The 13,467-nt window shown below is 47.7% G+C and overlaps 1 long non-coding RNA gene across 1 annotated transcript; it reads right to left on the reverse strand.

The window, feature by feature from the left end:
• Positions 1 to 3,944: 3,944 nt before the first annotated feature.
• Positions 3,945 to 12,417, reverse strand: LOC140633015 (uncharacterized). The gene is made up of 3 exons (XR_012030645.1): positions 12,278 to 12,417; positions 5,705 to 5,830; positions 3,945 to 5,285 (listed from the first exon to the last, which is right to left on the reverse strand). It is a non-coding gene; the product is annotated as an uncharacterized lncRNA (long non-coding RNA).
• Between the last annotated feature and the right edge of the window lie 1,050 nt (positions 12,418 to 13,467).

Consider the following 13,467-nt stretch of genomic DNA (forward strand, 5'->3'; position numbering starts at 1 on the left):
GCCCCCCCAGAGCAGGCTGTGTAAGGGCCAACAGGGTGGGGAGATGATGGGGAGGCAGTGAGCGGCAGGGGAGGTGGCCTCTGTTCTATGAGGAGGCCGCCATCTTGTCACTCCACAACGCCTGACGGGGCTTCCTCAGGAGCAAGAGCACTTCCGCCTTGTGCAGGGATGTTAAAGAGGGCAATTAGAAGGTACCACAAGTCAGACCTCACGCACGCACGATCCTTCCAGATCTGAGGCCCGGCCTTCTGATCCTCTCAGCTGGTACAGAACTGGGGCCAGTAACAAAAGGTGTTAATAGCCTGATGAGGAGCCCATGCTGATAGATGACCCATTATGGTGATCGCTCTTGTGCGAATGGCAAATAGGTTTGATCAATTAGATTTTAATGTAAAGTGGGGCCTGGGGGAGAAAAACAGCAACCAGGAGAGGGAAGACCCTTTGTTACTAATGTGTCTGGAAAAAGCACTTAATTGAGGTCATAATAATATTAGCAGTTCTCATCATCAATAATTCAGCCTTATTTATTACTACCCGATAAAGTCCTGTCAGGTGGGGAATGTAGGGGGCTTTTGTTAGAGACAGGATACATGGGGTAGCCTCTCTCTCTCTCTCTCTCTCTCTCTCTCTCTCTCACCAGCTGCAGCTGCTGGGCCTCAACATCCAGGTTTCTCTCGTTCTCAAAATACTTTCTAGCCACCCTCTCCCTATAGGTAGAAACGGGGCACAGAAAACTGAAGTTCATCACCAGGCACGATGGACCCATCACCCATCCTCCCTGCCTCAAAATAAAAAATAATAATAATAATTTAAAAAATTAAAAAATAAATTTTTAAATTTTTCTTCGAAACGGCAACTAGTTTTGCTTCAGAAACCGCTCAGGAGAAAAACAATTTCTAGTGCCACCTGATTTAGTACCCTAAAGAATAACAAAAATTCTGCCTTTTTGCACACTCGGAGTCACCTGTGGTTTGTTATCTTTTGAAGCAAAAGAGAGAGCGCGCGCGCGCGTGTGCTAAATGAATGTATAATTGTACAATTAAAGATGCTAGCTCCAGTGCTAAAATTTAAAATGTATTAGTCTCATAAAACCGCCTCATTAGTCTCCGTGTCTTAAAGGACATACTTGTCCATAATGAGGCGAACGCAGGAAATGGTGCAGGGGTGAGGACAAGGGGAAGGAGGAGACATTTGAGCCGGCTGCCATTTCATTTTTCAGAAAGGGGGAGGAAAAACACTTAATAAAGATAATTGGGCTGGAAGTGCCTGTTCCCATCTGGAATCTCAACACAGTCAGACCCCAGGGCAGACGATCGGTCATTAACCAGGAAAATAACCTATTTGGAAGGGATCCGTTTGTTTTATAAATGATGCTCCACTTTAGAACAGCTTAACCGCACTAATAATAAAAGTTCCTCGAAACCCCGGCCAGGGGATGGTGCACAAATATCGATCCGGCTTCTGCTGGTAATGGCTGGACGTGGCTTCCGCTCTGCTCGCAGGAGAGAGCTTTTGAAGTTTGGCTTCTCCTTTTTTTTCAAGTCTAAATAGAATTTAAACTGCCCTTCGGTGATCAGTGGCTATTAGCGGCCTGAGTTAGGAAATAGCGAGTCGTGGGGTCAGGAGCGGGGGGCCCAGGTGGAGGATGGAGGGGGGAGGCGAGGCCCCCAGCGCAGGGGAGGGGAGAGGTCAGCTCGGAGCCCAGCAGCCTTGCAGGGTGGGTGGGACCCGGATTGCTACAGCCCGGCAGAGACGAGGCCGTGGAAGCATTAATGCCACCCCCCTTAGCCTCAGCCCGGTCACTGTGTTCCCCCGACACAGACACACGTGTGTGCACACACACACACACACACGCACACACACGCACACACAGGTAGGGCAGAAGCAGTCAGAGAAGTCATTCATCAAAGCCGAACTAGAATTGTATAGATCAAGGCAGTGAGCAGAAGCCCAGCGCCTGATCCCACTGCCCCGATGGTGAAGACAACGGGGAGCGATTTACTATAATTAGAAATAAGGTTTCGGTGGCAAAGCTCCTCTGATCCACCTATTTCCAGGGAAGGTTGCTTAGCTGCTTAGGAGGGCGTGTGAAAGCGGGGTCTTCTGAGACAAAGGGAAACTGGGAGGTGGGGACTGAACCTGCAGGCAACCTGCCTTTTAAAGAAAAGGAGGGATCTGAGCCCCGAAGGAGCCAGCTCTCCACCAGTGTTCTCCGCTGGGGCAGCTCTGCCCCCCAAGGGACACTTGGCAAGGTCAGGGATATTTGGGGCTGTCACAACATGGGGGGCAAGGCACTGCTGGCGTCAAGCGGGCAGAGGCCAGGGATGCTGCTGCACATCCTCCAGGGCACAGGGCCCACCCCACCCGCCCACATAACTATCTTCCCCAAATGTCAGCAGTGCCAAGGTGGAGAAGCCTGGTCTGCTCAGATCACCTTCACGGAGGTGATCACCCTCAGATCACCTTCCAGTTTACTCTACGCCCCCCCCCCAATGCTGGCCTCTGGCCTCACACGCCCTCTCCCTCCTCCCTTTCAGTTTCACTGGTTAACATGTTCCAGGAAAATGTCTTCCTTCGAAGTTTCTCAAGGACCATTTCTAGACATCACTTCCTGAAGGCATTGGTCTCTGCCTGGCAGCTGAAGGGAAAGGGGATGAAGGACCTGGGTGTCCTCTGTGGCTCCACTGGTCACATCTCCAGGGCACCTCCTGTAAATGGGGAGGATAAGAATGCTGCTCCGAGGGTCATAAGGAGGACATGGGGAAACATTTAGTTCAGGACCAGGCATGGATTAGTTGCCCAGAAAGGAATTCGAGGGGGCACCTGAGTGGCTCAGTGGTTGGGCGTCCGCCTTTGGCTCAGGGTGTGATCCCGGGATCCTGGGATCGAGTCCCACATCGGGCTCCCCATGGGAGCCCACTTCTCCCTCTGCCTGTGTCTCTCCCTCTCTCTGTGTCCCTCATGAATAAATAAATAAAATCTTAAAAAAAAAAAAAAAGACAGAAAAGAATCTGAGGAGACAGAGAGAGAGGTGGGGAGACGGGAGATAGAGACAGAAATGTTTGGGCAAGGGGGAGTTGGGAGTCCGCAGGTGCCGGGCACCATGGTGGCAAAATGGCTGCAACCCCCAACACCCATGGGTGTCCACCACCCATCCAGGGATGCCTGCCATTTTCTAACCATGAGAAATAAAGCTCATGCACAAAGCTCTTTAGAATCATCATCCCCATCCCCTACAAAGCTAAAGTGTGTGTCTGAGCAAAGCCCCCTCGTTCACCTTTCCCCCTCCCTTCTCCACCTTGATTCAGGAGAGAAAGGAGGAGGGTGGGGCATGGCCTTACCAAATTTCTCCCTGCATGCTCCACTGTTTCCTCCTGACAGCATTTGACTGTGCTTATTATTTCCAGCAAAGCCCTTATCATTTTCAATGTGAATTTCAAATCACACTGATCCAGCCCTTCTTAGCTAAAGTCAGCTTTATCAACCACAAGAGATGTGGGATTTGAGAGAGATCTAAGTAAATTCACATTGTTTGGATAAACTCATTCAGGGAGCTCAACAAATCAAAGCCGAAATGGATATGTATTCCAAAGAGACTGAGACAGCCGGGGGAGAGGAAAAAAAAAGAGAAAAAGTTACCATTAACATTTTTATTTCTTAACACACACACACACACACACACACACACACACACACACTGCAGCCCCTTTTTAATGAATGTGTTCACAACCTCCTTTTGAACCATTACCAGGGCTCCTTAGGACACCAGGTGAAGCCACAGAAGCCGCGCTGCTGATGACAAGGCAAGCAGGTTGCTGGAGAAATCACATCGCCCACCCCCACCGCCACCTCCCAACTTCGGTCAGCGAGACCACTATCAAATATGGTAATGGGTGAATTTATGCATTATCCCATAATTTAAGGAACTGTGTGTATCATGTATATTTAAAACTATTTCTCTATAGTTTTAATTATCTCAGTCTGCAGGGGCAAAAAGAAAAAAAGCAGGCAGCTCCCTTGCCTGAGACCGAAATGAAAGCATTTGCCTGCTGACAGCTAAGATGTCTGTCCTAGCTGGTTGAGATTTCCTATGAAATTTGCATTGGAAAGGCAGCTTTAAGTATACTTAAAATAAAAAGGGGGCATTTGCATCTAATTTGCTACACTTGCAGTATTAGAGTTTTATCTGAATAAAGACACGTCAACTGGATTTATATAGCTAAGCTGATAGCTGGGAAAGTCAACACCGAAAACATTAGCTAAATTCAACAAAGTTGGAGAACAGCTAATAATATTTACAAGTTTGGGGTTTGTGTTGGGGTTTTTTTTTTTTTCCCACTCCACTGATGACTTTAAACCTGTAGCAAATTATCTTCTTTTTACACAAGTTGGGTAATTACAAGGTTTTAATGAAAGGCATCTTCAGAGATGGACCCCTTCTCTCTCCCCCAACAATGCCACAATGTATGCTTATAAAATGGAGTGGTTAGGAATGTGATGTCATGGTGAATCCTGGTGGTTGGGGACTCAGGCAGTTTTGACTTCTGACTCGGCCACTAACTGGGCAAGTACCGCCTTCGGCCTAGTTTCTTCACGTGTAAAATGGGGATCGTGACATTTGTCATCCAAGGGCACCAGGGTTGTGCAGACTGGGAGTTGCAGTAAGGTGCCCAACCAAGGACACCTATCTGCTTGGTGCCCCTTGAAATCCATCCCCTATCAGCTTGGCAAGCCAGTCATGTCTGCATCCTCCCGGGATGGGAATTCACCCACCGGTGCTGCATGGCCAGCAGCCCCACCGCACCTCGCAGGGAGGTGAAGAGCTTTAAAATGAAATGGCAGAGGGGCACCTGGGTGGCCCAGTCGGTTGCGCCTCCAACTCTTGGTTTTGACTCAGGTCGTATCTCAGGATCCTGGGATTGAACCCTGACTTGGGCTTCATGCTCCACGGGGCGTCTGCTTCTCTGCCTCTCTTCTCTCCCTCTGCCCCTCCCTCTGCTCACACACATGCTTGAGCGCTCCCTCTCCCTCTCTCTCTCTAAAATAAATAAATCAATCTTTAAAAAATATATATTAAATGGCATAGGGTAAGCACTTGAATAGCATCTAGCACATAGGAAATGTCTGAAAAATGCCGGCTTGATGACAACGGTGATGAAGATCAACAATGAAATGCCACACAGCTGATCCATTTCTTCTATTGGAGGAAGAGCTTCAGCACTGTCTTCACTCACTTGAAAGGCTCCACTCTCATGGGGGTCGTCTGCAGACCAGCCTCGTGACCCCTGCAGCAGGAAAGGCAGGGGTGGCCCCGATGCCTTTTCGATTTAGAATGCTTTCCGCGCCCCCCAACACCCTTTCCTCAGCTGGCTGGGGGTGCAGTAAATCCCAGGCTCTTGGCACAGCCTCACACAGCTGGGACCAGATTCCTGCGTGCTGGGAGGCCCCTTCTGTGGCCACTTTTCCTAACCCAGCGTTGAAGGAAACACCCCGTTGGGAAGGGAGCATGACGCCCCCCTGTGTTGGCCTCCCTGCCTCACCATTCTCTGAGAAGCCCATGCAGCCTGCCCCCAAAGTTCCTCAGACCCCAGCTGCATCTCCAAGGAACTAGATCCATAGGTCTTTCTACCCGGAATCGTGGAGCTTACCCCAACCTCCTTCAAGCTCCACCCCTGAGGCTCTTCCCTTGGCTCAGAGCACTTACCTTTTGGGTGCGCAGGGGCAAGTCTCTTATTCCCACTCTGAGCCTTGGTTTCTTCATCTGTAACATGGGTATAGAAAGGATACCCACTTCTCAAATCTGTCGTGGTACAAAGTAGCTGATGGCAAACTACAGAGAAGGGACAGGCTGTCACATACCGAGGCCCCGCTTGGCGGAACAGGTTCCTGCCACCCAGCCACAGACCCACAACCAGAAGTCCTGACCTCAGGACCCCGAGCTAGGAGCACCTGTGTCCATTTCAGGGGCTGGTCAGAATCACTGGCTGATTCAGATATCCATGCTGATGGAAGGAAAAGAGACTCCCACCCACTTAAGCTTGCCAAAGCCGGCCATCTGGGGGCACCGGCACACCGGCTGCAGGTTCTAATGTTTTAGTGGGAAAAAAAATGTTAAAACTATCTCCAATGTCAATAATCAGGATCCCCAGAGCCAAGAACACAGTGCTGCCCGGCTGGCAGCTTCCTCATGGCACACAGGATGATGTCACCAGACAAAAGATCCTGCTATTTAAAAACGATAAGCAGTGTGCTTTCACTACCCCGTTGACCCCCTGCAGATGCCGAGGATTGTGTTATCCCTAAGCAACAAAATGTCATCTCTGAGCAGGACATGGAGCACCTCCATGGTAGTGTGCTAGGGGAAGCACCCCCACCAGAGCAAGAACGGGTGCACCTGTTATTTGGAAGGTGATCTCAGGAAGCACTGCAAGGGGACGAGGAGGTGAGACAGGATGGGGGGAAAGTCTAGCCAGAGTGGCTTCATGATTAGGACACCAGCCCATGTTCTGACCGCAGCCCCCCCCCCCGCCCGTCTCTACTGTCCATCCTGTGAAAGCTGGAGACAGTGCAATGAGAAATGATGCGGATTACATGTGGACAATAATGGTAATCAAAAACCAGAAAAAGTAGATCAAAATCACTTCTGCTTGCTACCGTTGAAATAAGTGCTTAACACAGCGAGTGCTCAACACGGGTTAGTGTCTATGTTTCTAACTGTCTGAACCTCTTTCCTGACAAATACACAAATATATCTCCCTTTGGAGAAAAAGAAAAAAAAAAAAGGCAGGAGCTCAGAAGACTCGGAGACTGGCACACTCCCTCCCAGCAACCAGGACAGCTATGGAAGAGATGAAGGTTGCCCAGAGACTGCCGCTAAGCCCTATCCACCCAGCACTGGACCCCAGGGAGTCCAGATCCGAGGCCAGGAGAAACTAGAGGGGGCTGCACCCTGGGGCTCACAGGACCAGGCTAGATTGGGCAGTAGGGTGGGGAGAGAAAAGAAAAGGGACAGAGGACACTCAGAGGCCCACACAGAGGAGAATGTTCCCTGGGTGACTCTGGAAGCCTCGCTATGAGCTACCCTCAAAGAGCCTCCCTTTGTAATAGCCTAATGGCCTGAAATGTCCCATCAGCCAAGTTTTCTTTCCCTGGCATGTTTCCTAAGTCTGAACTGGCACATTTATAATATCTGAAGGTGCTCGATTCAGCAAATGGCACTTTTCTGTGTGGCCATCCCCACCTCCCAGAGAAGCCAACAAGCCTGCCTAATTCTATGTCCAGCCTGGATGCCAGAGCCAAAGCTTTACAGTCGCCTGGAGCTGCAAGCATCACCCTCGACAACTGAGCCTTTCCTCTCTACAGTGTCACTGCTCTACGGGCCTGGCAACCCAGAATGAACCCGAAGTCATCCAGGGCGCTGACTTCAGCAAGCCTACCTTTACGGACATCAGTACTAGAGCCACACAGACCTGAGCTTGAATCCTGTCTCTGTCACGTACTAGCTGGGCAACGCTGGATGTGTTGTTTACCCTCTCTGAGTCTCCAATTCCTCATCTGTAAGTTGAAGATATTTGGTTACTGATCTCAAGGGAATGTTTCTAGAATTAAGAGCTCATCTGTCTGATTCAGTATTATGACAGAATAGACGTTTAGGAAAAACCTTCCTGCCACATAACACATTCACCATAAAAAAAAGGTTGGATAGAGTATTTTGTAAGAAGGCCCTTTTTCCTCTAATGCAGGAAAGAGCTGGCAATAAAAGCAAATGAAATCCTTGGAGACCAGAAACAATCAGAATGCTCAAAAGCAAGCAGAAAGTAAGCATAGACTAGTGTTGGCCCAAGGAGCAGCTGCTAACACCTGGTGGATGCAAGCCTTCGTTGTAAAGGGGCTCTGGTGTGTGGAGCAGCAAAGATAAGGCTTCGGGACTCAAGCAAAGTAGCTGTTGAGATTGGTGACCCCTGAAAGGTGACCCTCTCCATGAATGAATTAGGATAGGAAATACCATCCCGTATATCAATAAAGCTGTTACAGAAAATAACTCGTCATCCCACAGATGAGAGACCATGGAGCTTTTACCAGTCTCTCCTAGGAGCTTAGACATGAGCCTAACTTGGGTTTCAAGTCAGAATCCATTCACCAAATCTATATATATGGCACAAAAAGCCCTATGCCTTTTAAATTTATTTTTAAGTGGCCCCATGTTGGTAGCTAATCAGGAAGACTGGCAGAAACAAATGCAAAATTTCTGTAGAGCACTGCCCCACGTGTAGGCCTCAAACTACTCCTACCGATAAAGAGCCAAGACAACATAACTTCATAAGAAAAACTCACAAAATCACAAGGAAACAAACCACCATGAGAACAAGACCTGCAAATCTGTATATATGTGAACAAAGAGAAACAGACCTTAAAACCACCCATGTCTAGTGTGTTTTTAGAATTGAATGACTTTTATTAGTAGATTATACACACAATTACATTGATGAATTTCAAAAAACATGTGACTGAGTAAAAGAAGACAGATACAAAAGGGTTCATATTGTGTGATTTCCCATATTCCATTTAGGGAAAGTTGAAAACAGCCAAAACTATCTATGGTGGAGAAGTCAAAGAGTGGTTTCTGTGGAAAAGAAGGTGGGTGATATAGGGAGGGAGGGAGCAGCTTTAGGGGTGCTGGTCAGCTCCTGATTGCTCACCTGGGAGGTGGCTCTATATTATGTCCACTCTGAAAATTCATCAGGCCATAAACCTATGATTTCTGCCCTTCTCTCTATATAATTTATACTTAACATTTAAGCAAGAAAATAGGTAACTTAAATTGCACACAGTGTGAGGGGAAATTAGTGAACTTGACAACAGGTCTGAAGGAATTACTTAGGCTATAGCACAGTGAGAAACAGGGGTGCAAAAATTGAAAGAGGAGAGTTAGAAACCAGGGAGAGTAGAAGGAAAAGATCTAGCATACAGCTAATCTGAGTTCCAGAAAGAGGGGAGACAATACTCAAATAAGAACAGTTGAGAATTTTCCATATATTTTAAAGATTTTATTTATTCCTGAGAGACACAGAGAGGCAGAGACATAGGCAGAGGGAGAAGCGGATGCTCCACCACTGAGCCACCCAGGTGCCCCTTAGCACAGGTCTTGATCTCAGGGTCATGCATTCAAGTCCTGTGTTGGGCTCCATGCTGGGTGTGGAGCCTACCTAAACAACAACAACAATAAGGTTTTGGTAAAGCTGCAATGAGGTAATATAAGTCCAGTATTTGGCACTTAGTTAATGTAATGTAACGTTGGCTTCAAAATCAATCCCCTGTTGGGCCAGAGCAGGCGTGATAAGAGTCAAGTTCATCTTAAATTATTCCCAGAGGCTACTACCTCAGGATTCTCACTTGAAGCCTCAATTTAGCTCTCTACCTATAGAAAGTATTTATTTGACAAATGCCAGCTAAGGGCAGACTTATGTAGGAGCTTCAAGAAAGGAAATGTAATGGATGGATGCCTGGGTGACTCACAGTTGATCCTCTGCCTTTGGCTCAGGGCATGATCCTGGGATCCGGGATCGAGTCCCACACTGGGCTCCCTGCATGGGGCCTGCTTCTCCCTCTGCCTGTGTCTCTGCCTCTCTCTCTCTCTCTCTCTCTCATGAATAAATAAATAAAATCTTAAAAAAAAAAAAAAAGAAAAAGAAAGAAAATGTAATGGAAACCCACTCCCCACACCAGTCCCAGCCCACTTCCATTTCTAGGAACAACAACACTCCCTACACACCCACACTCAATATGCCCATCCGATGAAGAAACAAATCTAATAATTGTTCTTGTGAGTGCATTCTGCTTGTCACTCCAAAGTGACACACTGTGATCACAGTGAGATGTCACAGAGACTTTACAAAGTTAGCAGAGCAGGTTGAGAATCAGAGACTCAGAAGGATGAATGGCTTGCCCTGGGAAATAATGCACATACCTGTCAGGCAGACCTTGAATCCAGCTTGCATCTGGCTCACCTGCTTCCCATCTGGGGCCTGACCATGGACTCTAAAGCGCCCCCCCAGTCTTGCAATAAATGACTCTCTGTCATCATTCTGGTCCCCTTCTCAAAGAGGTCTTTCTAATTCATTCTCTACTGCTCCCCCATTTTCACCTCCAAATAGTACTCCCCCACTATTCCTAGTTACCTTCTATTAGCTGTCCATTCGGTTACTGCCTTTATCCACCAGAGCGTCACCCAGTGCCTACCAGAGTGCACAGCACGTGGTTGCCAGTCCATAAGTGTTTGTGGAGTGGATAAATTTAAGTCGAGTGAACTCATAAAATTGAATGAGCTCATTTATGCAGTTATCTTTCTTTAGGTAAGCAGCTATCATCACTGAACAGGGGTCAAATACTATACACACACACACACACACACACACGTATGTATGTATTTCTCCTTACAATCCTTCCCCACCCACACTGAGCAGCACTCACTGGACAAAAAGTACTGGATGAATAAAGGGAATGGTTCATGAACATGACCATGACCATATGTACCTTCTGACTGCTGCCCTTTCTCACTCTAAGCCACTCCTGGGACAGAAGAACCAAGATCACTAGGAATTAAAATAAATCCATCCCTAGAAGCCGCTTCTCACCTTCTTGTTCTCATTCAATTAAATGAAGACAATGAATGGGAGTGCATCCCACCTGGTGATGGCCATTTAGAAAGCTTCCTCCTGCTTCTCTACCTTTGTTTTGTGGCTCTAGGACTTCACTGAGTCCCATCCCATCGCTAGATGGTGCAGAGGAAGGGAGAGCAGGGAGAGAGAGAGAGAAAGATAGAAATATGTTTGAAACAAAGAGAGAGAGAGGGGGAAAGAATGTAACAGTGTAAGGTTGGTCACACATTTGTCATTAAGTCAAAGCCGAATCCCAGTGTTTGTGTGAGGTAGAATTATCTCATTCTTTTAGCCTGTGAGTCTCTGTGATCCACCAGTCAAGTATGTGATTGGATTTCGGCTCAACAAAACCTGAAATTACACACCTATTGTGCTTGAGCTAAGCCTAGTTTCACAGTGGTGGAGAAGGCTTCTCCCAGCTTCCTTGGCAGTGTTCGATCCAACGCCTGTTCTCAGTGGCTGGTTGATGAATGAGTAATAGGATTAGAGTCTCATCTCGAGCCACATGGTAATTGTCATGTTGGGTGCAGGGAGAAAGGCTGGGGTGATGGATAGAGGCTACAGAGTGGAGGTGGGCCTGTTCCCTGACATGTGCCCAGTAACACAGACAGGCCAGGGGCTGCAGGGAGGACAGAGCCATGGCCTGGGAAGAGGCCGGCTAGCATTTACCAAGGGTCTTCAGGGTCGCTGATCATGCTAGGCACCTGCTGAGAACACATCCACCTTATCGAATGCTCAGAACTGCTCCCTGAGGTGGAGGAGGGGACATCTTTGGGGTTTTATCCTGCTTCACATTTATTCCCCACTTCTTGATACAGGACCCTCCTCCTTCTCATGGGGAACCAAACCATGCTCACTTCCAGGAGAAGCTTCTGGAAGGACTAACTCTACCTCCAGTTCTCAGGAAGGTCACATGACCGAGCTAATAGGAGATCCTGGCAGTAACTGGCAACAGTGCCCCCAGGCAATAGGCATGTTTGTTCCCCAGCCAGTGAAATGGCAGAGCATGAATCAATAGGGGAAGCAGGAAGAGCAACCACCAGGGGACATGAAATTGGGCCGTGGAATTCGGAAAGAGAGGGCCATGTTTTCTCTTTCTACTAATACCTCTACCTCTAAGACTAAGGTCAAGTCCACCCGCTGAATTTTTCAGCAAATAAAAGCTAGTAAACACCCCTTTTGGTTCCAGAGAACTTGACCTGGTTTTTCCATACAAGTGAATTATCGAATGTTTTACAAATGAGGAATCAAAGCTCACAGTAGTGGGGCTACCCACTCAAGGTCACACAGCTGAGAAGTGGCAGGGCTGGGATCTGACCAAGCCTTTTGGTTCCAAGCCCCACATGTTTTCCCAAACGCTGTCCATCTCCACCAGCTAGCTGTGGAGGGCCCAAAGACTCTGACACCACAAGGGAAGGAAAAAAAAAAAAAAAAAAAAAAAAAACTCAGCAGCCTGGGAGACCCAGGGCACATTTTGGGGTGAAGAAGGCCAACACCTGGTTTCCCATTCTGTCCATTGCTCATGGTCTTTCCCACTCTGGGCAAGAATCCACAGGGATTTTGAATGATGAAATTAATAAGAGCTTTAGAGACAGACCTAAGTTCAAATCCTGACTCACCAGTTTATTCCGGTTAAGTGACTTTGCATGTCTCTTATCCTCTCTAACATCGCTTCATCAAGCCCTTCTGGAACTGCTGTCCTCAGGGTTGTTTCAAGCCACGATTCACAGCCTGCTGCTTCTCCAACGCCAGCTCTGGCTCCGTCCCACCAGCCCTTTCCTCACCAGCCTCTTTGTTTTGTTTACAGGAAAGAAGATCCTGTCCCCTGGCCCCCATCTATGAAATGGAAATAAGTATACCTCCCCCTTATGGTGACTATGAGGATTAATCAGATAAAATACAGTTGTCTATTATGCCTTCTGGTTGCAAGGAACAGAAAAACCCATTTACTGTGATTTAAATGAAGAGAGGTATGTAGTTTTCTTGCATAACAAGTTATCAGGAATAGACAGTTACCTGATTACCTCAACGGCTCTACAATCCGCTTGCCTTTCTTTCACCTTGTGGTCACAAGGTGGCTGCAGCTGCCCTAAGAGCAGAACTCGCAGGACAGTAAGTTGTCATTCCCATCTTTTTAAAGACAGCATCCCGTGCACTGCCCCTTAGGCCTCACTGGCCCGAACTGGATCACATGACCACCCCTTGCCTTCCCGCCCACTTCCCCAGGGCCTCCAGCCCTGGCTCCTCTAGCTGCAAGGGATGCTGGGAAGACAAACCTGTGGGCAAAGGGAATGAGGAACTTCGGTGGCTTTGCCAATCTTTCTCTATCCTCTGGTCCTCTAGTAAAAGGAATAAGGAGGAAAGTGACCTCCAAGGAGACAATCACCACAGTCACCAGATTATATAAAGTGCTCTGGACAGAATCTGGTGCATATAAAATATTCTGTAACTGGCAATATTATTATTATTTTATTTTATTTTATTTTATTTTATTTTATTTTATTTTATTTATTCATGAGAGACACACAGAGAGAGAGGCAAAGGGAGAAGCAGGCTTCTCATAGGGAGCCTGATGTGAGACTCAATCCCAGGACCCCGGGATCAGGACCTGAGCCAAAGACAGACATTCAACCACTGAGCCACCCAGGCATCCCTGTAACTGGAAATATTATTGTTGTTGTTGTTGTTACACTAAATGTTCTGCAGATCTCTCAGGAAAAGGCCTCCTACCACCCTAACCCTCCTAGGTGCCAAGCTTTAAGAAGCACAGCGCCTGCAGGCATCCAGCTCTGCCTCCCTTCCTGCGCCC

This window comes from Canis lupus, chromosome 5 (assembly GCF_048164855.1).
Source record: "Canis lupus baileyi chromosome 5, mCanLup2.hap1, whole genome shotgun sequence".
Lineage (NCBI taxonomy): Eukaryota > Metazoa > Chordata > Mammalia > Carnivora > Canidae > Canis > Canis lupus.